The sequence below is a fragment of the Hyperolius riggenbachi genome, chromosome 6 (genome assembly GCF_040937935.1).
Source record: "Hyperolius riggenbachi isolate aHypRig1 chromosome 6, aHypRig1.pri, whole genome shotgun sequence".
NCBI classification, from domain to species: Eukaryota; Metazoa; Chordata; class Amphibia; order Anura; family Hyperoliidae; genus Hyperolius; species Hyperolius riggenbachi.
Genome location: NC_090651.1, coordinates 55,671,189 through 55,698,439, shown reverse-complemented (window position 1 = coordinate 55,698,439; position 27,251 = coordinate 55,671,189).

Here is a 27,251-nt window from a genome sequence, read left to right as displayed (position 1 = left end):
ACATATCCATATATAAGAAAAATGGATAAGCTGTGTTATAAGGATGCGTATTGTTTCGATTTAGCCTTAGGCCCCGTTTACACTTAAAGGGGCACTATGGCGAAAAATTGTGAGTAAAATGAGCCATAAATTACTTTTCTCTTATGTTGCTGTCACTTGCAGTAGGTAGTAGAAATCTAACAGAAGCGACAGGTTATGGACTAGTCCATCTCTTCATAGGGGATTCACAGGGATTTATTTATTTTCAAAAGCACTTAGTGAATGGTAGTTGCTCTGTCCAACTGGCAAAAAACTGTGTAGCGAGCAGGGAAGTTGGCCAGCATCATTGTTTAAATCCTTTATAGGGAATATCTTTATAAAGAGTAAAAGCCTTGCTGAGACTCCCCTATGAAGAGATGGGCTAGTCCAAAACCTGTCACTTCTGCCAGATTTCTACTACCTACTGTATGCGACAGCAACATAGGAACAAAGTAATTTATGGCTCATTTTACTCTGGAAAAAATGTACTTCTTATTTGTTTGCACATATTTTAAATTATAAATGTTTTCGCCATAGTGCCCCTTTAATCAGTTTCTCTCAGTTATAACTGAAAGCACAACTGATTTTTAAAGTAAGTCCCATGTTTTCCTATGGCACCTTTCACACTTAATGCGTTTTAACTGAAATCTTTTTCACAATGCACTGCTATGGAGAAGAAGAAAAAAACGCGTACTAACTGATTAAGTGTAAACAGGGCCTTATTGTGACTTTTTATATAAGCAACCTGATTGGTGGCCTGTCTATTCCACACCCCATTCTGTGGATAGAATACTTAAAGGGAAGCTGAAGTGAAAATAATCTTATGAGATAATGAACTTCTTCTCTGAGCTCTCGGACTAATTTAGTCAGAGAGCAATGCTATTCTCTGAAGCATTTATACATCAAAGGAACTGTGAAAGACAACTTCAGATAAGATTTTACTTCAGGAAAGTTCAAAGGATCATTAGCTCTGCGCTGTTTCCTAGTTAAAAATGCAGAGTGTAGTTTGTAAACGGCAAATATTAGAGAACGATGCAATGTTATAAAAAATTTAAAAAAAGCTATATAAATGAAAATAAAAATATGAAACTCTTCTTTGCTACTAATGCTCTTATTAATTTTCTGCACTACACATACAATTCATTATAAGCTTTTTTTTTTTTTCCGCTCGCAGTGTCACTTTAACACAACTATTTAGAATTGCCTTTCTAATAACCAGTATTGCATTTGTATTTTTGTCATTGACCCCCACCCCCCAGAATGTAGGGTAACCTTGTGCTGCGTTTACGAAGGAGCCAGCTAATTATACACTAGCTGACACATGGATTAGTAGGTTGCTGGGAGACAGAGCAGCACTGGGGTTGCGATATTCCTAATCTTTACACTCCGAGAAAATTATAAGCAAGTGGAAGAAAAAATATCTGTATAGAACATCAGTTTTGTGAATAATTTGGGGGACTATTATCATAACATTGTGTGCAGATGATGTCTATGTAAGGATCCATAGGGTTTCTACAGCCTAAAAGAAAAAAAAATACTTGCTAAATTGTTGATTATAAAGCTTGTTCTATTTTGCTGATTTGTAATCAGACCTTTATTTTTTTTCCTTCTAGAGATTGAAGAGATTTGTTCTAGTAAGTGTGATCATTGGTTGTGTGTTTTTGTTCAGTGAGGCTAAACACACATTTTACTGAATTTATTTTCATTGGGGATCTAATTTTATATTCTCAAACGTATCTGGAAAGCATGTTCAGAATGTCTGTCCCGTTTTTAGCTGTATTATCCTTGGAATACATTGTCCCATTTTTAGCTGTATTATGCCTAAAGGATACACTGTCCTGTTTTTAGCGGTACACTGTCCTGTTTTTAGCTGTATTATGCCTAAGGGCTCTTTCACATCAGAGCTTGCGTTGGAGAACGCTCAAAGCATACGTTTTGTTGTATGCCTTTTACTGCGTTTTGATATGCGTTGCACTGCAGTGAGTGTGCGTTTTTAATCCGTTTTCAATCCGTTACTGCACATAGAAAAACGCAGGTAATTTTTTTTTCTTTTAGTTGTCAACTTTCTACATTGTTCCTCTGTTGCATTCTGGGACTGATTGCCTGCGTTAACGGATTAAAAACGCGCAGAGTGTGCGTTTTACATTGACTAACATTGTAACGCATAAAGCTAGCGTTGGCCAAAAAACTGCGCCTGGGTGCAGTGGAACGCAACGCACAAAAAGGCTGCGTTATATGTGAAAGCTAAAATGAAAGTCTATGGACTTTCATTTCACCTTGGGTAACGCAAACTTTATCCTTTGCGTTGAAACGCAGAAAATCTGCCCTAATGTGAAAGAGCCCTCAAGGATACACTGTCCTGTTTTTAGCTGTATGCTGCCTGAAGGATACACTGTCCTGTTTTTAGCGGTACACTGTCCTGTTTTTAGCTGTATTGTGCCTAAAGGATACACTGTCCTGTTTTTAGCTGTATGCTGCCTGAAGGATACATTGTCCTGTTTTTAGCTGTATTATGCCTGGAATACACTGTCCCATTTTTAGCTGTGCTGTGCCTAATGCTACGTACACACATGCGACAACGATCGTTCGTTGTCAACGACGAACGAACTTTTAACTGATGAAAGAACGACCTAAGTAAAGTTAGTTTTAAAAGGTGTGTAACGATCAGATCGTTAGAACGAACGTTACATCACGTAAAAGTAACTATTGCGCTTGCGCATAAAAATGAAAAGTTCCATGGAGAAATAGTGAAATGCGCATGTCAAGCCTAGTACGAACGATCGTTTCCAACGATGTACTACTTTTGCAAACGATCGTCGTTGGGAAAAATCCGCCAAGCTAGATCATTCGTTTTGAACGATCTAGCTCGTCCGTCGTTAGACTTCATGGTCGTTGGCTGCATTTTTTCAAACGATCGTCGTTTGAAATGATCGGAGAACGATCATTTCAAACCACTATAGTTGCATGTGTGTACGCACCTTTAAGGATACATTGTCCTGTTTTTAGCTGTGTTATGCCTTATGCTGGATCCACACGGTGCGTTTGCGCACTCGATTTCCCGCTCGATTCCCGTCGAATCCCATCGATTCGTTTATTTCCAACATGTCCGATTTGGATTTCGATGGATCGTTAGGTCGATTCGCATGCAAAGTATGCCAAATCGACCTAATGATCTATCGAAATCCAAATCGGACATGTTGGAAATAAACGAATCGAGCAGGAAATCGAGTGCACGAACGCACCGTGTGGATCCAGCATAAGGGCCTGTTTCCACTACACGCAGATTGGATGCAGAATGGATGCATAAAACCTGGTTTCAATTAAAGTCTAAGGGAAAATCTGCATCAGAAAAAAATGCATTTAGTGGAAACAGTCCCATTGACATTCATTGGAGTCAGTTTTTCTGCATCCATTCTGCATGTAGTGGAAACAGGCCCTAAAGGATACACTGTCCTGTTTTTAGCTGTATTATGCCTAAAGGAATACACTGCCATGTTTTCACAAAGCAAGTTATTTTGGCACTGTAAGGGCCTGTTTCCACTACATTCAGATTGGATGCAGAATGGATTCAGAAAAACTGACTCTAATGAATGTCTATGGGCCTGTTTCAACTAAATGCGATTTTACTGATGCAGATTTTCCCATAGGCATTTATTGGAGTTAGATTTTCTGCATCCAATCTGCGTGTAGTGGAAACAGGCCCTAAAAGATACTGTCCTGTTTTTAGTTGTATGCTGCCTAAAAAATACACTATCCTGTTTTTAGCTGTAATATGCCTAAAGGATACACTGCCCTGTTTTCACAAAGCAAGTTATTTCGGCACGCGGTGCAGTGCGCCGTCATAGCAGCAATGCGTAACGGTAATTCAGGGCTTCGGCGGCTGCCAAACCCAGAATTAGATCTCCCTCCGAGCTGTGACAACTCAGAGGGGGAATAGTATTTAACACCGCCTCGGAGTTTAGCGGCAGCAGGGAGAGCTGTCTTTCGTCTCTCCCTGTGCCGAACTGCCCAGTGCCAGCACAAGATGTACTCCTGTGCTGTGCCAAAAGGATACACTGTCCTGTTTTTAGTTGTGCTGTGCCTAAAGGATACACTGTCCTGTTTTTAGCAGTATTATGCCTGAAGGATACACTGTCCTGTTTTTAGTTGTGCTGTGCCTAAAGGATACACTGTCCTGTTTTTAGCAGTATTATGCCTGAAGGTGAAGGATACACTGTCCTGTTTTCAGCTGTATTATGCTTGAAGGATACACTGTTCTGTTTTTGGCTGTATTATGCTTGAAGGATACACTGTCCTGTTTTTAGTTGTATTATGCTTGAAGGATACACTGTTCTGTTTTCAGCTGTATTATGCTTGAAGGATACACTGTTCTGTTTTCAGCTGTATTATGCTTGAAGGATACACTGTCCTGTTTTTAGCAGTATTAGGATACACTGTCCTGTTTTCAGCTGTATTATGCTTGAAGGATACACTGTTCTCTTTTTGGCTGTATTATGCTTGAAGGATACACCGTCCTGTTTTTGGCTGTATTATGCTTGAAGGATACACCGTCCTGTTTTTGGCTGTATTATGCTTGAAGGATACACTGTCCTGTTTTTGGCTGTATTATGCCTGAAGGATACACTGTCCTGTTTTTGGCTGTATTATGCTTGAAGGATACACTGTCCTGTTTTTGGCTGTATTATGCTTGAAGGATACACTGTCCTGTTTTTAGTTGTATTATGCTTGAAGGATACACTGTCCTGTTTTTAGTTGTATTATGCTTGAAGGATATACTTTCTGTTTTTGGCTGTATTATGATTGAAGGATACACTGTCCTGTTTTTAGCAGTATTATGCTTTAAGGATACACTGTCCTGTTTTTAGCAGTATTATGCTTTAAGGATACACTGTCCTGTTTTTGGCTGTATTATGCTTGAAGGATACACTGTCCTGTTTTTAGCAGTATTATGCTTGAAGGATACACTGTCCTGTTTTTAGCAGTATTATGCTTGAAGGATACACTGTCCTGTTTTTAGCTGTATTATGCTTGAAGGATACACTGTCCTGTTTTTAGCAGTATTATGCTTGAAGGATACACTGTCCTGTTTTTAGCAGTATTATGCTTGAAGGATACACTGTCCTGTTTTTAGCAGTATTATGCTTGAAGGATACACTGTCCTGTTTTAGCTGTATTATGCTTGAAGGATACACTGTCCTGTTTTTAGCAGTATTATGCTTGAAGGATACACTGTCCTGTTTTTAGTTGTATTATGCTTGAAGGATACGCTGTCCTGTTTTTAGTTGTATTATGCTTGAAGGATACGCTGTCCTGTTTTTAGCTATATTATGGGTGTTAAGAAGCTGCTTACAGTGCATTCAGTGCGATTACTTATAGGATGTCAGCCCCTTCCCCCAGATTAGAACTACCTCCCAGATATATTTGGCAGTTATCAGTCACTGACACTTTAAGTTATACAATTATTTGGTTGCCTGTCTTCTATAATAGCCCAATATCCGGCATAGTCCACATCCTCCACATTTTTCCTGTCTGCTGGGACAGGTGGTAGAGAGTCAGTTGGCTTGATTTACTAAAGGGCATCTTCAAAGGCCTTCAAGTCACTATAGTGAGGAATCCTCAGTTGGACTAAATTGTCTACACACTGCTATTAGACAATAACCAGTAATCCCCCAATACTTTTTAAGAATTACAACCCCTCCTTTAAGCTTTAAAGGACCACTATTGCAAAAATCGTAAAATGTAAAATACATGTAAACACATGCAAATAAGAAGTACGTTTCTTCCAGAGTAAAATGAGCCATAAATTACTTTTCTCCCATGTTGCTGTCACTTACAGTAAGTAATAGAAATCTGACAGAAGCAACAGGTTTTCCACCAGCTCATCTCCTTATGGGGGATTCTCAGGGTTTTGTTTATTTCCGAAAGCACTTAGCGAATGGCAGTTGCTCCAACTACCAAAAAAAAGTGTGCATATATAATTCTTTATCAAGGAGTGTCTTTGTAAAGAATAAAGGCCATGCTGGTTATCCCCCAGCAGTAGTTGGGACTCCCTGACAGCTCTTGGCCCCCCCCTGCAGTTGCACCGGCTTCTCCCTTGTAGTTATACCCCTGGTATCCAGTGCGATACGACCCAACGGACTTACAGTATCCCAGTGCAGCGTCTTACCAAATAACGTGTGCGCGTGAACAGTGGCACTGAAGCATACTTCTCATTGACTGTACATCAGAGACCCCAATAGGAGAAGAGAGTAACGGTAAGTAAAACTGCAGGTTTTATTTATCTTGTGTCTAGCAGCCCTTCACAAAGTTTTCTGTAGCTAAATGAGAGGCAGGCTTAATTAATGCCATATTTCAGATTAAACACTAGTGCGGTCTGACCCACTTTCTCTGCTCCGCCGATGACGACTGACAGCCTAAATGAGTTCCTGTCTCCCAAAATGCCGAGCTGAATATAACTTCCCATTATGAAGCTGAAGAATAATTGCTGGTGTTTTATAATTGGATAGGAAGCTCCATATTTTTTCAGACTCTTTTCAAGGATTTTCAAGCTTCTAGCTTGGGGACTGATTATCAATTATTTAAACCCCAACTTGAGCCAAAACTTTTGGGGTATTTTTGGACAGTTTGTCCATTTTTCTTTTTTTAACTACTGTCTCATACGGTACAAGATACAGAACATCTATATTTATATCCTTTCTCCTGGCGGACTAAAAGTGCCAGAGCTGCAGCCACTAGGGCACGCTCAGTTGGCAGTAGCAGTTAGGGAGCATTGCCCAAAGTTTCCTTACTGAATAGGTGCTGGCTTAATGAACAGGAAGAGCCGACTGTAGATGTCTCCTTATTTCTGGATTTGGCGGTCATCAGTTTTAAGGTGGACACTCTTCCTCATTGCGGCGCTAGTATAGTTTAGGTGAGCCAGCGACTAAGTTCATATGGAAATTCAACTAACATGATTGGGTGGGCAGCACCCTCTCAAACTTTTATGTTTCAGATAGGTTGTAGTAATAATACTACAGGTAATAATAATAATAATACTGATAAAGGTGTAGTTAAAGTAAACCATAGACTAAGAAATAGAACAAATCTAAACTTACCAGGGGCTTCCTTCAGCCCCATAAGCATGTGTGAGTCCCTCGCCGCGGTCTGCCGTTCAGCCGCATTCAGCCCCGGTAACTGGCTAAGTCGCGTCAGTCTGGGTCTACTGCGCATGCACAGGAGGTCCAGTCATGCGCAGAAGACCCAGACTGGACCCCGACTGACCCTGTTACTGGGGCTGGTCACGGCTGTATGGCAGACCGCTAGAGGACAGCAAGGGACTCGCACACGCTTATGGGGCTGGACTCGCAGAGGCGGGACAAGGTCCTCCAGCACCCAAGGCTGAGACACCAAAGTGCGCCCCTCCATCCCTGCCACCCAGAGCCGGATTAAGGCTAAATGGGTCCCTAAGCAAAGTAACTGATTTGCCCCCCCCCCCCCCCCCCCCCCCATCATGTTGTAATAGAATCAGAAGATGCAGCTGCACAGCAACATGCCGCACACACCGGGGCAGCCGAGCTACTGGTTGCTATGGGCAACAGCCCGCTTTCCTCTGTGGGTGCACAATGCAGGGAATAGCAGCGGCAAAATGCAGAGTGAGAGATGAATGGCTGGGACATTTGCACTCAGGGGCTGGGGCACCCCTGTGAAGAGGGCGCCAGATATCACAGCAGCAGCACTTTCCCCCTGCATCTCCAGCCTGGCAATAGCAGAAAGCTCTGGACACCGCCAAACCGGAAGCCATTCCCCAGACAGAATTACATAACCACCCCCACCACCGAACAACCGATTTCCTCCCAAACTAGACAGCCACCATGCAGCGTCCATCCCAGTGAATATGATAGTCCATTAGAGAAGGCAGCCTCAGCAGGGGAAAATGACAGCACCAGATGACTCACATTCACCTAATTCGATCCAAGCAATAGAGGTCCGGTCATCCGGAGCCCATCTGTCTCCTCCAGAGTGATGCCGCTCTGTTACTACTACTATTACTACTTCCTACTCCCTGTCTGATCTGAGAATCAGGAAGTTCAGAGTGAGCGGCTGCACTGTAGAAGAGACAGATGGGTTTCAGATGACGGGATCTCTATCGCTTGGATCATGGATAGGTGAGTGAGCGTTTGCCATCTGCTGCTATCATTCTTGCTGCAGCTGTGGTTCTCTGTGGGAAGGGAGGGAGGAGTGGGCAGCGGCAGAGCACACAGTAGCAGGAGGGGGACCTAGGAGGAGAGCCTGGCTTAAAAGACAATCAGCAGCGCACGGCATCATTTGACAAGACAAGACAACATTTATATTGCGCTTTTCTCCTGGCGGACTCAAAGCGCCAGAGCTGCAGCCACTAGGATGCGCCCTATAGGCAGTAGCAGTGTTAGAGAGACTTGCCTAAGGTCTCCTACTGAATAGGTGCTGGCTTACTGAACAGGCAGAGCCGAGATTCGAACCCTGGTCTCCTGTGTCAGAGGCAGAGCCCTTAAAGGGACTCTGAGTAGTGCCTGTGGGTATGCCTTTATGCATACCCACAACTAATTAATTACATCCTCACACCTACCAGCATGATGTTTGTAATTATATCCCCCTGGGTTCCTTATATGTCATTGCATTGTGCTGAATCGAGCTGCCGACTTTGGAGAAAAGTCGTCCTGTGTAATACAATGTAACTATGGAAAGATGCATATCATTTTGAAGTTCTCTTTCTCCTCTTTCCAATGATAAACTGCCACCCTAGGCCTTTTAGTTTTTGCTATTTTCGCAATCGAAATTGCCGTGGCCACGATTTTGATCGCAAAAATAGCGAAAACTAAAAGGCATAGGGTGGCGGTTTATATATCATTGGAAAGAGGAGAAAGAGAGCTTTAAATTGATATGCATCTTTCCATAGTTACTGCACTGCTCAGAGTCCCTTTAACCATTATACCATCCAGCCACCGCTGACAGGATGGCGAGGGCTGGTTTATGTGCTGATGGGGCCCCTTTGACTCTGAATGGGGCCCCAAGCGACTGCTTTTGTTGCCTGGTCGGTAATCCGGCCCTGCTGCCACCCCAGCCGTCACACACTGATTGCTATTAAACTAAGAGGTGCCACAGGGCCCACAACCTCCCCAACACCTTAATATCTAGTTATCTGGCTTGCAGTCACTGCTTCTTTTTTCTCCTTTTCTTATTTCTTTCTGCTTCAAACACAATTAGGAATGACAGCTGAATGAATTGTGCGCCCCCTCCTACACTGCGCCCTGAGGCTGGAGCCTCTCCAGCCTATGCCTCGGCCCGGCCCTGGGCTGGAGGAAGCCCCAGGTAAGTGTAGATTCTTCTTTCTTAATCTCTGGTATTTTTTAAGCCAAACCGCCTAATGACGCCGTTGGCGCGCTAAACTTACCCGTCCTACCCACCACCAGCGATGCACTCCAATCCACTACGGACAACCACACTGCTGGCTACAGTGAGGGGAGAAGAACGATCTGGTGTATCCATCTGAGGGGGATCCCGTATTGCACAGATGTGCTACATGTTGGCAGTTGGCTGATGGTGTAATGGTTAAGGGCTCTGCCTCTGACACAGGAGACCAGGGTTCGAATCTCGGCTCTGCCTGTTCAGTAAGCCAGCACTAATTCAGTAGGAGACCTTAGGCAAGTCTCTCTAACACTGCTACTGCCTATAGGGCGCATCCTAGTGGCTGCTGCTCTGCTCTGGCGCTTTGAGTCCGCAAGGAGAAAAGCGCAATATAAATGTTATTTGTCTTGTCTTGTCTACATGCTCTTGAATTTCTACAATCTTGTAAGTGTGATTTTTATCATTTGCAGTTTACAAATAAACGTTAATGCACTATAGAGTGCTCCATATTTGCAGTTTTTTTTTCTAGAAATTGAACTTTTTCCCAAAAGTTTCTGGAGCTGCACTGTAGTGGCATTAGGGACATAGATTCCTGGAACCAGCGGTGTAGCAATAGCAGAGGTTGCAACCGCACCAGGGCCCCGGGGCTAGAGGGGCCCACTAGTGGCCCTACTTCATCCATCTTATTGGATTTTCATTGGTACTATGCTGGTAATGAGCACCTCTATATGTGCATAGAAAAGTAGTAACCTGAAGTGAGAAGTATATTGAAGCTGCCATATTTATTTCCTTTTAAACAATACCAGTTGCTCGGCAGTCCTGTTGATATTTCTGGTCAGTAGGTAAGTCACACACCTGAAACAAGCATGCAGCTAATCTTGTCAGATTTGTCATAGTCATAGACCTCTGATCTGCATGCTTGTTCAGGGTCTATGGCTTAAAGTATTACAGACAGAGGATCAGCAGGACAGCCAGGCAATTACAAATTACAGTTCTGATTAATCACAGATGAGGGGGAATTAGACAGGCTAAACTCTCTAAATTCATACAGGGTGCATTTCTAGGTTTTCCTTCTGACGTAAGCAAGAGTTCCGAGCCAATTTAAACATTTCTGCAAAGACAAGCTATTTGTGCTACACGAGACACATTGTATGTACAGAATCCGTGTAATTAGTCACAGTGCAAGTGCAATTTTATCACAATAGAGTTGATGTACAGAAACAAATAGAGAATTTAGATGGACAATCCAGTTCTTGGCAGAAGGAAACAAGAGGTTGAACTGGAGTGGAGTCATTCTAACATCTTTTCTCAGAGGATTTTTTATAGTGTGTTAAAGATCTGCAAAATCCTGTACTGTGTCCTTAAAACAGAACACCTTACAAATGCAGGGGGTGTAAAGATGCACCCCATCCCCAATCACCAGGGGAGCCCACTCTTGTGCTGGCCTGCTGGGGAGTGCAGTGGAGCATAATACCTTCGCTAAATTCTCGCCCGAGGTGGTCTTCTATCAGCTGTCTTGCATTAGTTTAACCTAGTAAACCATTCACCTCTATTAAAGTTGTATACACCATGGACCATTATGAAGTGTTGTTCAGATCTAATTTCCACTTTTATAAATGTTGAGAAAAATGGTACTTTGCAAAGTGGCAATTACTGCAAAAAGGTGCATGGTTTTTATACTTGTGGCATGTTATTTCAGAAAGAAAATGACATCTTTAAGGGGAACTGAAGTAAGAGGTATACAGAGGCATATTTATTTCCTTTTAATCAATAGCAGTTGCCTGGCAGCCCTGCTGGTCTATTTCTCTGCAGTAGTATCTGAATAACACCAGAAACAAGCATACAGCTAGTCTTGTCAGATCTGACTTTAAAGTCTGAAACACCTGATCTGCTGCATCCTTGTTCAGGGGCTATGGCTAATAGTATTAGAGGCAGATTATCAGCAGGGCTGCCAGGCAACTGGTATTGCTTAAAAGGAAATAAACATGGCAGCCTCCATATACCTCTCTCTTCAGTTCCCCTTTAACCACACCTCCTTTCATGACCAGAATTGAGAGCTGGCAGCATGAGTCACCTGCTAAGACATGCAGATAGGATAGGCTGGAAACAAAAGGTAAAACTGCCAGTCATTTTATTTTCCAAACACTGATACATGGATACTTTACTTCATGCACAGGAAAACTGTCTGCCAAATGATTGTAGTTGTTGCATTGCATTTGCACAATTAAGTCAGGAGCTCTGGAAGTAAACCTAGCTTAGGCTTCTTTCAGATGGGATGCTAACTACAATCAGAGAAAGAACATGTGTGCATCAACCAAGTGAACCTGACAAATCTGGCTTTGCAAATGTGGCCTATTGGCTAATCACGAGACATTGCTCATGCAAATAAGCATTTGCTTTCGCATGCCTAAATATGCAGGGTCAAAACCAAAAACCGCAAAACAATCGCCCTGCGGGAATTAGTTCATGCTATACAGCACTATCCAGGGGCGCCACGAGGAGGCTTCCCATTGCCCCCCATGCATTTGCACAATTAAGTCAGGAGCTCTGGAAGTAAACCTAGCTTAGGCTTCTTTCAGATGGGAATCTGCACTCTGTAGTCAGGAGGAGCTCCACACCAGAATGCGTTTTTTCCGTCGGTTTTTTACGCGTTCTGAAGGTTACACCACGGTAGGAGCGTGTTCTATGCGGATGATCACGCATGCATGCGTATTTTTTGACGCGTTGTTCCGTTTGGTGACGTGGATCTTCCTGGTTGGCCAGGAATGACCAGGAAGTGATGCGGATGTCACATGATCCGTCCATAACGACCAATGGAGGCATCTTTATTCTCTTTTTGAAAGTTTTTGTCAGCAGGTAAATGGTTAATTGTGATTTACATATTAGCCTTCGCAGTTCCCCATCAGGTCCACCACATGTCTCCGCCCAGTAAGTCACCGATTGGTGATTTTAGTGGAGGTGGGGTATTTAAGGCACTGCACTTGTGTTTTTGTATATGGCTGTTGCAATTTGAAAAAGGGCTATGCCCGAAACAACGTTTGTCATTGTTAAGCCACAATGGTGATGTAATAAAAGAGCTTTTCTTCACGTTTGGAGTGGTGCCGACCTCTTTACTACTTAGATGGGAATCTGCAAACAGGGGGAGAAAGTGTGCTCTCAGCGGTTCAGTAGGTAAGCAGGAAATTTGGGCACTTGCAGCTAATTGACAACTGGGGCTAATGCAAATACCGCCTATTGGGGGCCCAAAGCAGAATTGCTGGGCCCATCTAACCGAAATATTCCATCTTTTGAAAATTAGAGTTTTTGAAGATTTTCTGCCTTTTTGTATTTAAGAAATTTGTCGTTTTTGAAAATTATCATTTTGAAGTTAATCATTTTGAAAATTATAGGGTTAGGAAGGGGGGTTTTAGGGTTAGGTGTCAGGAAGGAGGGTATTGTCATTACCACTGTAAAAAAAAAAGGCTATCTAGCATTGGTACGGAGCAGCACAAGAGAGCAACTGACAGGCAGAGGGTTCTCCACTTTCAGCTGCCAGTATGAAAGAGCCCTAATGCTGGGGTACCCACCATACATTTTTCCACTCGATAGATGGGTTTGATAGATAATTTCTGACATGTCTGATATTCCTTGCAATCGGTTTTTGGGTCGATTTCTCATAGAAGTAAGTGGAAAAAGATAAGAAAAATTAACTGAAGATAAAAGAATCGAGCGGAAAATACTATTGGATGGAAAATCGAGCAGAAAAACGTATCGTGTGCATCCAGCATAGAAAGGTCATGAAAGAACGATTTGAAGGGCTCCATTTACTGTTCTGAAATGATATAGATGTTGCTTTCTGGACACCTTGTAATACCTTCCTTTTATAATAAACCAGCGCTGAACTTTGCACATCTTTCTTCAGTGAAGTTCTGTGGGAGAAGTAAACACTACAACCGACCACTTCCTGGAACCCTACATCCTGCCTGTATCTGTGTTTCATTGCTTTTCTGTCAACACTTGTACATACAGCAGAGGTGTTTGAGTTACACATATGTACCAGCTGCTGTTCAGGGTCACAAAGCGTCAGCTCACAGCCACAGGTGAATCTGTAAAAGAGAGAGCTTCTTTCAGCATCTTGTAAAAGCACATGCAGACTATGGGGAGCACTGGACGGGGTGTGCGCAGCGGTTCCTGTGCCCCAGTGCCTGAGGGGTTTTTCTTTCTCTCCGAGTTGTATGGTTCCCTACAGATGCAAGCACAATTAATTATTTGGGTCACTGTTTAGCCTCGTTTGCTGAGGTTCTACAATCTGGAACTTACTGGAAAACAAGCAACCTTGCAAACCTGACCTGAATTCCTTAAATATTGGTAATAAAAGTTTATACCCTTACCTGGTTGAAAACGCACCTCTGTGTGGAATGCCGACAACAGCAGTCTTTATTAGTATCACAATTGAGGGATGCCACCAAATAACAGACATTTTTAAAAATACATTTTCAATAGAAACTGTGCCTAAAAATGAGTTTCGGTATAGTATTCTTTTTATTATCCCAACTATATAGAATAATTTAAAGGGAACCTGAAGTAAGAGGGATATGGAGGCTGGCATGTTTATTTCCTTTTAAATAATGCACAATGCCTGGCTGTCCTGCCGATCCTTTGCCTCTAATGCTTGGTACACGCGATACGTTTTTCCGGCTCAATTCTCCGCTCATTCGTTTTTTCTGCCCGATTCTCCACTGGAATCTCTTATCTTAAGTTCATTTTTCTTATCTTTTTCCATTCACTTCTATGACAAAATCGAGCGGTGAAATGAGCGAGGGGAATATCGGACATGACGGAATTTAACAGTCAAACGCATCTATCAAACGGAAAAACGTAACGTGTGTACCTAGCATGATACTTAAATAAAACCCTGAACAAAAATGCAGATCAGATGTCCATGACAAATCTGACAAGATTAGCTGCATGCTTGTTTCAGGTGTGTGATTTAGACCCTACAGACCAGAAAGATCAACAGGACTGCCAGGCAACTGGTATTGCTTAAAGGAATACTTAAGTCAAACTGAAAAAATGACTTTTACTCACCTGGGGCATCCCTCAGCCCCCTGAAGCCGAACCCGGAAGTAGCAGCCGGCGGGGACAGGACGGTCGGAGCGGGGCTGCGAGGGCACCATCCAGCTTCGGGGGGCTGAGGGATGCCCCAGGTGAGTAAAAGTCATTTTTTCAGTTTGACTTAAAGGGAAGGTTCAGGGACGCCTTGAAAAAAATAAAAATCCATATCCACTTACCTGGGGCTTCCTCCAGCCCGTGGCAGGCAGGAGGTGCCCTCGCCGCCGCTCCAGAGGCTCCCGGTCGTCTTTGGTGGCCGACCTGACCTGGCCAGGCCGGCTGCCAGGTCGGGCTCTTCTGCGCTCCAAGGACGGGCTCTTCTGCGTCCCACGCGGGCGCGCTGACGTCATCGGACGTCCTCCGGGCTGTACTGCGCAGGCCAGTAAAACCATGAGAACCTCCCTATGAGAAGATGGGCTAGTCCAAAATCTGCCGGTAATGTTAGATTTCTACTACTTACTGTAAGTGACAGTAACATAGGAGAAAAGTAATTTATGGCTCATTTTACTCTGGGTAAAAATGTACTTCCTATTTGTATGTGTTCTAAATTTTAAGATTTTTGCGACAGTTCCTCTTTAAGTTCTTCAACTGTTCAACTAACTTGCACTGCAAATAAACACTGGAGATGAGCTACAACTCAGTTTCATAAATTCCAACTACAACTAGTCTGAAACTGACACAGAAAGAGGAAGTTTTTGTATCTAGTTTTAACTTTTTTTTTTGCATAGTTGTGTACGCAAAAAGCAATTTTTACCACATCTATACGGTATGTGCACACGCATCACACTATGCACATTGCCATAAGATCATAATATCACGTGCCCCCCCAAAAAATCTCATTGCACGTTCGACGCGCGCTGCGATCACGTAACGTGCATACAGTACAATAAGTATACAATAAGGTATAAGTATGTCTCGTTGCCAATATAAATGCTCATTTTATCCTGTAAACACACTGCATGCTCTACGTACTAAGGGCTCTTGCACACCAGGGGCTTGATTCACAAAGCGGTGCTAACTGTTAGCACGCCTGTGAAAACCCCCTTAGCACGTCTAAACGAGCTTTTCGCGCGCAAAACTTTATGAGCATAAAACTTTACGCACGCACTGCACAGAGCGCAGGGCGCTCCGCGCGAATTGCCCATTAAAGCCTATGGGACTTAGCGCGCGCATAGGACTTTGCGCGCGGTACTTAGCGCGCGATCTGATTGAGAAAACCGGTACAGGCAGAGGATCAGCGGGATAGCCATAAACTGTACCTTTAACTTCAGGATCCCTTTAAAGTGTACCAGAGCTGAAGATAGAAGAAAAATCGATACTTACCCGCTGCTTCCTCCAGCAGCATAAACCCGTCTCCCACGCACACGCAGAAGACCCAGATTGGATGCAACTGAGACAGTAACCAGAGCTGATTGCGGCTGAAAGGCAGACCGCAGGGGGACGGCAAGGGTCGCGTACGTGTTTATGCTTCTGGAGGAAGCAGCAGGTAAGCGTTTATTTTTCTTCTATCTTCAGCTCTGGTTTACTTTAAGATGGTGACATGACCACCAATAACACAGCACTTCTTAAAAATGAGGCGAGAGACATATCAGAATATTTTTATCCTTTTAAACAATACCAGTTGCCTGGTAGCCCTGCTGATCTCTAAAGGCTCATACACACATCAGACCATAGTCTTTTGAAAATGAAAGATCACAGACCAATCTTACCACCCTTCATGTAGTATGAGAGCCATACTCTACACAGTCTATTCTATGGAGCTGAACTCCACATCAGAAAAAAATCTTTGCAAGATGCTGCACACACAGATGCTGTACAGACACAAAATATCAGTATCTGCAAAAGATCTGTTCCTGCCAAAAATCCATTCCTGCAAATTTCATTCATAGTCTATGAGATCTGCAGATCATCATACACACCTTGTTTAACTGACATTCATCTGCAGATCAGACAATCATCTGCAGATCTGAAAATCCATCCTGGTGGATCTGATCTGCAGATGAATGTCAGTTAAATCATGCGTGTATGAGGATCTGCAGATCTCATAGACTATCATTGCAATTTGCAGGAATGGATTTTTGGCAGGAACAGATCTTTTGCAGATACTGATCTTTTGTGTCTGTACAGCATCTGTGTGTGCAGCATCTTGCAAAGATTTTTTTCTGATGTGGAGTTCAGCTCCATAGAAAAGACTGTGTAGAGTAATGGCTCTCATACTACATGAAGGGTGGTAAGATTGGTCTGTGATCTTTCATTTTCAAAAGACTATGGTCTGATGTGTGTATGGGGCCTAATGCTTCATACACACTTGAGATAACAGTCTTTGGAAAATGCAAGATCACAGACCAATTTTACCCCCTTCCATATAGTATGAGAGCCATACTCTACACAGTCTATTCTATGGAGCTGCACTCCCCATCAGATAAAATCTTTGCAAGATGCTGCACACAAAGATGCCCGTACACACTCAAAAGATCATTATCTGCAAAAGATCTGTTCCTGCAAAAAATCCATTCCTGCAAAATGCATTCATAGTCTATGAGATCTGCAGATCCTCATACACATTTGGTTTAACAGACTTCATCTGCATATCTGGCAATCATCTGAAGATCCATCCTGGTGGATCTGATCTGCAGATGATCTGCAGATGATTGTCTGTTAAAACAAGTGTGTATGAGGATCTGCAGATCTCATAGACTATGAATGCATTTTGCAGGAATGGATCTTTTGCAGGAACAGATCTTTTGCAGATAATGATCTTTTGAGTGTGTACGGGCATCTTTGTGTGCAGCATCTTGCAAAGATTTTATCTGATGGGGAGCTCAGCTCCATAGAATAGACTGTGTAGAGTATGGCTCTCATACTTCATGGAAGGGGGTAAAATTGGTCTGATATCTTTCATTTATCTTTCAAGTGTGTACACACCATTAGTCTACATTAGTGTCTGAATTACACACCTGAAACCAGCATGAAGCTAATCTTGTCAGATTTTTGTCAGAAACATCTCATCTGCATGCTTGTTCAGGGTCTACGGCTAAAAGTTTTCGAGGCAATGGATCAATAGGACAGCCAGGCAACATGAATTGTTTAAAATGAAATAAATATGGCAGCCTCCATACAGGGCCGGCCCTAGACTTTTTGCCGCCTGAGGCAAAATTAGAAAAAAAATCGCTCCCCCCCCCCCCCGTGGGTGGGGGGGGGGGTGGTGGTGCCGCCGAGCTGGAGGGGTAGCTAGCAGAAAGGGGGTATTGGGCCTAGCGGCGGGGAGGGGGGTCGGACCCCCCCCTCCCTCGCCTGGGTCCCCCGATCTGCGCTCCTTCTCCAGCGTAAAGTACCAGCCAACCTGCATATGAGAAGAGGCAACGGGCGGGGGAATCACTCACCTTCCGCGTTCCATCGTGCGCTCCACCGACGTCACTTCCTGCAAGGCCGTCCACTTACAATACAGTGGGCGGCGTTGCCGGAAGTGACGTCAGTGGAGCACGCGATGGAACGCGGAAGGTGAGTGATTCCCCCGCCCGTTGCCTCTTCTCATATGCACGCTGGCTGGTACTTTACGCTGGAGGAGGAGCGCAGATCGGGGGACCCAGGCGAGGGAGGGGGGGGTCCGACCCCCCTCCCCGCCGCTAGGCCCAATACCCCCTTTCTGCCCGCTACCCCTCCAGCTCGGCGGGCGGCCCCAGCGTCCATGGACGGGCGGGTGCCGCCCCCCCAGATCTGCCGCCTGAGGCAAATGTTTCACCCCGCCTCATGAGCGGGCCGGCCCTGCCTCCATACGTCTCACACCTTGGGTTCCCTTTAAAATGTATTTCAAGCCTCTACAATTTTAGGGATGCTTATAACACTTATGTAAGACAAGTGAAACAGTAAAAAAAAAAAAATCACAAACTTTTAAGTGACTAAAATAAAACTGCAATCAGTGGGAGGGCTGGGCTGCCGGGGTTTCAGTAGCCAGTGGCTTATCAATAGGGGATGCAGAGGTTGTGATTGCACCGGGGCCCCTGGACCAGAGGGGCCCACTAGGGGCCAGCCTTCATCCATATTATTAGCTTTCCATTGGTGCTATGCTGGTAATGAACACCTTTTATATGTGCATTCCATAGTAGTAAAAAAAAAAAAATTATTTACCCGGGGCTTCCTCCAGCCCCTGGCAACCGATATGTCTTTCGCTACAGCTGCGCTTCCAGCCTGTGGCCCGGGGTTTCCTTTGTTGCAGATGCCAACCAGCATCTACTGCACATGCGCGAGCGTGCGGCCATGTTCACCTGGTCTGGAGTGTTCTGTGCAGATGCAGAACTACTGCGCCTGCACAAAACACTCCAGACGTGTGAGCGGAATCACGACTGGCGCTCGCGCAGGTCCAGAAGGTGCCGACCTGGGAAGGCCGTCATCTGCAACAGAGGCGACCGTGGGCCACAGGCTGGAAGTGGAGCTGCAGCGAGGGACACATCGGCTGCCAGGGGCTGGAGGAAGACCCGGGTAAGTATATTTTTTTATTGTATTTTGCTCAGACCTTCCCGTTAACATACTGTTTCCATACTCTAAATACACCTTTCTGACACTGTAACTGTCCTTGATAGGTTTTGGGGCTTATCAATAGAGTGCTTGGAGCCCTGTGTAAAATTTGCACTGGAGCCCCAAGCTCCTTGTTTATTCCACTGCCAGTAATCTATAGCTCAGTTGTTGTATACAGTCTTCTGAGCCAGCAACAAATTGTTCTCTAATAATATGTATTTGCTGCAGCTGTTAATAATCATGTCACACCAGCCATTTGTAGTTACATAAACACGGTATGTTGTCATCTTCTACAATAGCAGCTATGTAGACGGCTACAAATCATTGCAGACAAGGAATTCAGTAGCGGTTACCCATCTCCTCTATACAGGGACGGATCTAGACCAAGTTGCGCCTGGGGCAAGATTAGGTTTCGGCGCCTAAACTGCCATTCATTTTGCCGCCTTTTTAAGAATTCAACAAACTGCCGAGACCCGCCTGCCCCCCCCAGATCCGCCCCTGCTTCTATAAAGTCACTAGTGTGACATGGATCTAAGGCCGCTCATAAGCGATGATCACAAGGAGTTTACCACTTGGGAACATGGCAGTGAAAACTCATTTGTGCTTCGTACATTGTAAGGAACAATGGCAACCATTCCAGCTTTCTTTTTTGTGTGCATCTAAATCGCAACCATCCTGCGGTATGTACTACGAAAACCGTCAGATGGGGGGGGGGGGGGGGGCAGAGCCTGCTGACAAACATCAAATTAATACAGGGGCTCAAATTAGTTTTAGAGGCTGCTAGGAGAGTACTCTATGCTGCATGTTAAAGGACAACTGAAGTGAGAGGGATGTGGAGGCTGCCATATCTCTAACCTTTTAACCACTTCCCCTCCGCCGGAACAAGTATCTATGTCCCTGTAAAACACCACTTTACCTTGCAGGGTTGTAGATACTCATCCCTTGCTGCAGCTCGCTCCTGCGCTCGTTCTTGCCGCCGATCGTTAGAGGGGAAATTAGTGGAAACACAGTTCCCACTCATTCATCTAAGTCCCGTGTCAATAATTACCAGCATCAATGAGATACCTGCGGTTCCCAAAGAGGGACAGTTGGAAATGATGCGGTCAGTATAGGCCAGCGGTGGCGAACCTATGGCATGCGTGCCGGGCCCGGCACGCGTAGCCTAATCTGCTGGCACGCCACCGTTGCTTATGAACTGGCCGCAGAGTCTATTAGACGCCGCTGTGCCAGTTCATAGCCCACAGCCCCGCAGTCTCCCGGGAGGCAGACCAGGGCTATGGCAAGATGGCCGCCGAAGCCCTGTACTGGAGACTATTTGTCTCCAGTACAGGGCTTCGGGCGCCATCTTCCCGTAGCCCTGCACTCTGCCTGTCAGCGGCAGCGCGGGAGACTCAGCTGCAGAAGGAATGTCCGGGGGAGGTGCGCGCCAGAGCCCAGCAGAGAGAGAAGACTTCTGTCAGGTGAGTACATTACTTTTTTTGCAGGTGAAATGCGGCCCACTGTGTTATTTTTTGCTAAATGCTATGTTTCCCACATTGTGTTTATTTACTGTGAAATGCTGCCCACTGCGTTTGTTTTCTGGGGAATTGTGGCCCACTGCGTTTGTTTTCTGGTGAAATGCTGCCCGCTGCGTTTGTCTTCTAGTGAAATGCTGCCCGCTGCGTTTGTTTTCTGGTGAAATGTGGCCCACTGCGTTTGTTTTCTGGTGAATTGTGGCCCACTGCGTTTATTTTCTGGTGAAATGTGGCCCACTGCGTTTATTTTCTGGTGAAATGTGGCCCACTGCGTTTGTTTTCTGGTGAAATGTGGCCCACTGCGTTTATTTTCTGGTGAAATGCTGCCCGCTGCGTTTGTTTTCTGGTGAAATGTGGCCCACTGCGTTTGTTTTCTGGTGAAATGCTGCCCGCTGCGTTTGTTTTCTGGTGAATTGTGGCCCACTGCGTTTATTTTGTGGTGAAATGCTGCCCACTGCGTTTATTTTCTGGTGAAATGTGGCCCACTGCGTCTGTTTTCTGGTGAAATGCTGCCTGCTGCGTTTATTTTCTGGTGAAATGTGGCCCACTGCGTCTGTTTTCTGGTGAAATGCTGTCCGCTGCGTTTGTTTTCTGGGGAAATGCTGCCCGTTGCGTTTGTTTTCTGGTGAAATGTGGCCCACTGCGTTTATTTTCTGGAGAAATGCTGCCCGCTGCGTTTGTTTTCTGGTGAAATGTGGCCCACTGCGTTTATTTTCTCTTGAAATGTGGCCCACTGCGTCTATTTTCTGGTGCAATGTGGCCCACTGCGTTTGTTTTCTGGTGAAATGTGGCCCACATTGCAAGATTTTCTGCTGAAATGTTGCACACATTGCGTTTATTTTCTGGTGTCTGGGGTAACTGTTGCTGCATTTATTATTAAGGGCTCATTCACACTACAGAACGTATGCACGAATGCGATTTCATGCATGCGCTGCCAACGCACAGGGATCGCACGGAATGCACGTTGTGGTGCGCTAAAGCGTGGACGTCGGCAGCTGTACCCATCGGGGAAACGTATGCGTTGTGCGTTAAAATGTTCCCAGATGCGTTACAACGTAACGCATGGGAAGGCACACCTGTAGTGTGAATGGTAACATGGAAGTCTATTGACTTTCATGTTACCATATGAATCTTACATTCTGTGCGTTGCGTCAAAACTGACAGCGCAGCACATAGTGTGAATGAGCCCTTAATGGTCATAGTTGGCTATATTTGCTGCTTTGGTGGTTACGGCGGGTATAAATAGCATCATACAGTTTCTGCACACCCATGATGCGAATCCTCGTTTCACCACATCATGGCGGAAACACTGCTTTCTTATGCCTCGCTGTTACATCATTACGTTAGCTCCGCCCATACAATATCATGGCCACGCCCATTTTTCAGTGCCCCCGCCCCCCATTGGCACTCGGAGGTAAATAAGTCAGTGTTAGGTCGCAGTTTGGGCACTTGGCCTCTGAAAGGTTAGCCATCACTGGTATAGGCAGACCTGTCATGTGGGTAATCACTCCACTGCTGCTCTCCCTCCAGCCCACACATGAGATCCTGAACGGGACTATTTAGTGTCACAAAAGGATCGGGGCAACACTGCTGACATTTGGGGCATAGGCTTAGTAGCCCCACTGATTTCTGCTGTGCCTTTCTTGGACATTGTTATATTGCGAATTATTGCATATTGTCCTTTTACAATAAAGTTTCATTGTAAATCTATAAAAAAGGTTACCGCTGACTAAGGGAATTTATCATCAGTTCAAATGAAAATCTACTCGATAATGTATATGTGTGGATAATGTTCACTGCAGGCACCAGGAAGTCAGGCTCAGCACGAGTTTGATGAGCTATCTCTGAAAATGATTTCCACACTTAATAAGGATAATTGCATCACTTTAGCATCATGAGGCCCGTTATGCAGATGTTAAAGTGTATGGACAGTTTCCAAGGTTTTTATGCGCATCCACCCCCACCAGCTGCGCAAGATACATAGCATTCATTTGCAGAAATAAATCATTCCCTTTTCACAGACCCCAAAATTCTGATCATCTGTACTGTGTGCCTCTTTTATTATTATTTCTTATTATTCTTTTCTATTTCTTATTATTATTCTTATTAGTGCCAGCATCTTCCGCAGCTCTGTATATCCTTCGAAACAGACAACATTGGGGATCATAGATACATAAGAAGTTCAACACATTGTATAATCAGGACATTCAGCAATGCAAGCACAAATGGGTGGGTGGTGCTCAGGGTCTATAGGGACCTGCTACAGCAAATGGAACTAGATTTACCTGATCCTGCTGCGCCACACATCTCCGCTTCCTCTCAGCAGCCTCTCACTCCTGATCATGTGACAGTGGGACCTATGTATGCAGCACAGAGCAAGGGTGTGTGTGAAGGAGTTGTATTAGGCCCAGGAGGGCCTGGGACAGTTTTATTTGTCGGGAGGGTCCAGGCTTATGTTGTTGCGCCCCTGAGGACAAACTCAATCCAACATTCAAAAAAATATTTTTCAAGATTATGACCAAACTTGGGAGAATTTCAGAATTTCAGAAGCTGGAACCTTACAGAATTAGACCTGGATGTCTCCCTTCCATAATGTTGATGTTGTGGCCTTTTTCTGATATCCAGGCTCTTCTGGGGCTCTCCAAGGAAAGAATGGCGCTAAAATACTTTGTGCAAACAAAATTGGCCTGTGCAAAGCCACATGCACACTTTGGGGTTAATGGCCTGCTAAATTCCCAGCTAACTATCAACCAAGGCATATGTGGTATACCGTAATTTTAACCATATAATAGATTTGAAGGTGTTTTCAGGGTTGAGGTCTATGTCACGTGAATAATTTTTAGTGACAAACTGAATCAAAAGTAATAAAATTGTTGTTTTTATATACTCTGTACCCCCCAAAACACTTGTGAAAAGTGTAAAAAAAAACAACCAACCAAACAAAACAAATAATGGAATTTAAAAGAGAATGCATGAATTGGTACTTTGGGGACTCAGATTTTTAAATTTGTATGTCATGATGGTGTATTGCAGGGGTAGAGAACCTATGGCTCGGAAGCCAGATGTGGCTCTTTTGATGGCTAAATCTGGCTCACAGACAAATCAGTAGGGGTTGATTCACTAAGCTACACTGCTCAAGCAGCACAAGTAACATTTTTAAAGTAGGCATGCTACTGCTGTAGCATGCACTACTAACTCACTCAAAATGAACAACGGCTGCTCCAACTGTCTCACTATAGACCCTGTCAGGTCCAGTGACTTGTAGGATGAGATCCACACACATTGATCGGCCCAATAGGCTTCCTGTCACTTGACAGGCAGCCTATTGGGCCAAAGTGTGGGGATCTCGTCCTACAAAGTGAATCAACCCCAGGTCAGATAGCTAATTGTACAAGCTGTTAGTCTGTATTTCTCCTCTCTGGCTCTCATGGAAATTGCTGAAACCAGAGAGAAGCTGAAGATGTGTCTGAAGCTGCTGCTGCCTGGCAGATCAACTGTATACACATCACCATGGCAACAGGGACAATAGCCCTACTGTCCCAGTTTGAAACATATGGGGCCTGATTCACAAAGCGGTGCTAACAGTTAGCACGCTAGTGAAAAGCCCTTTATCACGCCTAAACTCTGTTTAGGCATGATAAGTTTAGGTGTGATAAGTTTAGGTGTGATAAGTTTAGGCATGATAAGTTTAGGTGTGATAAGTTTAGGCATGATAAGTTTAAGCGCCAACTGGGTTAGCACCGCAGTGCACAGCTGATCAAAAGTTTTGCGCTAGCAAAGTCTGATGCACTTCGTATAAATTTTAATGGCGCTGCTTTGCATGCGGGACTTTGCAAGCGATCTAAACTTATCTAAACTTAGCATGCCTAAACTTATCACACCTAAACTTATCATGCCTAAACTTATCACACCTAAACTTATCATGCCTAAACTTATCACACCTAAACTTATCATGCCTAAACTTATCACACCTAAACTGGCTTTTCACCAGTGTGGTGCAATGGTTATCATGCCTAAAGTCTCTAACTGGGTTAGCACCGCTTTGTGAATCGAGCCCATTGTATGGCTCTCACTGAATTACATTTTAAAATGTGGCGTTTATGGCTCTCTCAGCCAAAAAGGTTCCTGACACCTGGTGTATTGTAACAACTGATACATAGTGTACAATGAGAAAAAAAATGCATCTTTATTTCCACATAAAATATTGTTACCATACATTGTACTAGGAACATAATTTAAATGTGATAACCAGGATTTATTGCAAATAAAATGTTTAGATTTGATCTATAGTAGCACTTTTATTCTAAATCTATAATGGGTGAAAAAAAAAATCACAAAAAACTACTTCCGGACCACAGGCTTTGGTCCCTTCACGGACCAGAGTCCTTTTTTACCTTTTACACTCGATTGAGATAACTTGATTGTCTCACAGTGATCAGGGGACAAGTTACGGAGCTCTGCATTGGCAGGGACACGCTATGGCATCCCGTGCTCGGGATCAGGCAGTGTTAAAACTACACTACATCAGGCTTAGGCAGCCTCGAGTACAGCATAGTTTTAACTACAAGCGGTCCCGAACTAGTTAATTTGTCATGAAAAAGAACAATATATAGAAGACCTTTATGGTGTGATAAGGGGTGATAAAGTGATTGCCAAGTGAACGGGAGCAGCTCTGACATGTGAATATTGCCTGCTTCCATAAGGTGAAATCAACCCTGCAATCAGAAGTGGTTACTTATGTACAAGAGCCCTTACCGCACCAAGAATTAGATAAAATCCAGTAAACTTTATTGGCACATCCCAGAAGACAGCTACAGTAGCTTACACATTTTAGATGCAAGGTCTTTAGTCATAGGTCCCAGAGGTGGTTAAAAAAGTCATTACAAAACTTTTTGAGTCTCACTAGAGGTAAGGTGATGACGACATTGCCAGGCTTTGTAATGGCCAGGATAAAACAAGAAACCCTGAAAGTCGTATGTCGGCAGTACAGTGCCTGAGAGATCTAACACGTCGCTATGTTGATTGAACGTAACAATTATAGACAAGTTAAATGTCAGCTTTGAGGTGGAGCGAATTGTCAGTTACCCTTCTGCTATGCAGAATCTGACTTTGTTCGGGATCTCTTTTTTTTTTTTTGTGTGTATGTTTTAAAATAGAAAATACCAGCACGGTTATTTTTAGTCTCTGACTCTCCGTCATACAAGAACACACCTGGAATGCTTTCATTCTCTGTGTACTAAAATTCAATTCATCTTCAAAGCGTGCTGCGCTGGCTTTATTTCATTGATGATGCCCGAGGCAGGAACGGCTCAGACAGTGTTTGTTTACCACAAGGGCCAATCACATGCTTATTCATTTATGACACTGCACTGGGGTTAGAAATGGAAGGATCTGATTGGTACTGACTAGAAAGACAGACCATCTTCCCTCAGGGCCCTTTCTCACTGAGCCGGTGTGGTAAATGTACTGCACCCCACCGCAGCCCAATTAAAGTCTATGGGTCCGTTCATACACTTCGATGCATCAACGCATCTGCGTGATGGCGGCGGACCAGAAGTCATGTAAGTCATGTAAGTCTAAGGCGGGGATTTAAAAAAATTAATCCGGTGGCATTGCGGTGCGCATGCGCGTAAGTGTATTTTTACAATTCGCTTCCTTGCACTTCTGTATTTCTGAAACAGGAAGTGCGCTCAAGCATGCGTCACTTCCTGTTTGGCTGTCAGCCAGAAGGGGTTTACTCCATACTAACACAGTAATACCCGAAGGCATGCTTTTAGCGGTGCGGTTCCTTGACCGCACCGCTAACGCCAGCCGGTAGTATGAAACTGCCCTCAGATATGAAAGACCAATAGTGCATACGCTTTCAAACACCCTAGGTGAACTAGGGAAACCTGTAATGAGTGAGTGGCAAACCCTGATGGGCATGAGTGTCTCTGAGGGATTGCAAAACGCACTTCTGAAAACATTTACATGAACATGTCAAGGATTGTGAGCGAGGACTAGAATTTGTGTAAAAAATATGCAGATCAGGTGGAAGCAGGAAATGTTGTCATCTGAATCGCTGCAGCCATAAGCACCCATTATACGTTCCGGCTATAAGCTGAAATAGCAGATTCTAGGTCGCCCACTGCCCACTATTCAAACTGCGGCTACAAATAATGGACACTTAGGGTTTTCGTTGAAGCATAGATCCACTGACAATAATAATGTAATGTGAAAAGTATAAGCATTGCAGATATTTCATGAAACCTTTCTAAACATTACATACCTCCCAAATGTTTGAGATAAGAAAGAGACCCATTCAAAGGACAACTGAAGTGAGAAGAATATGGAGGTTGCCATATGTATTTCCTTTTAAAAAAATACCAGTTGCCTGGCTGCCCTGCTGGTCTATTTGGCTGCAGTATAATGAATAACACCAGAAACAAGCATGCAGCTAATCTTGTCAGATCTGACAATAATGCTAAGGCCCGCTGCTTGGGGGTTATACTTGACTCAGAGCTCTCCTTTAAACCTCACATTGCCTCATTAACCACCACCTGCTATTTCCAGCTCAAAAATATATTCCGTATCCGTCCCTTCCTCACACAAGAGGCCACCAAAATGCTTGTTCATGCCTTAATCATCTCCCGCCTAGACTACTGCAACACCCTACTCTGTGGCCTACCAAAAAACAGGCTAGCTCCTCTCCAATCCCTTCTAAATGCAGCGGCCCGCCTCATTCACCTTTCCACACGCTCTTCTGATGCA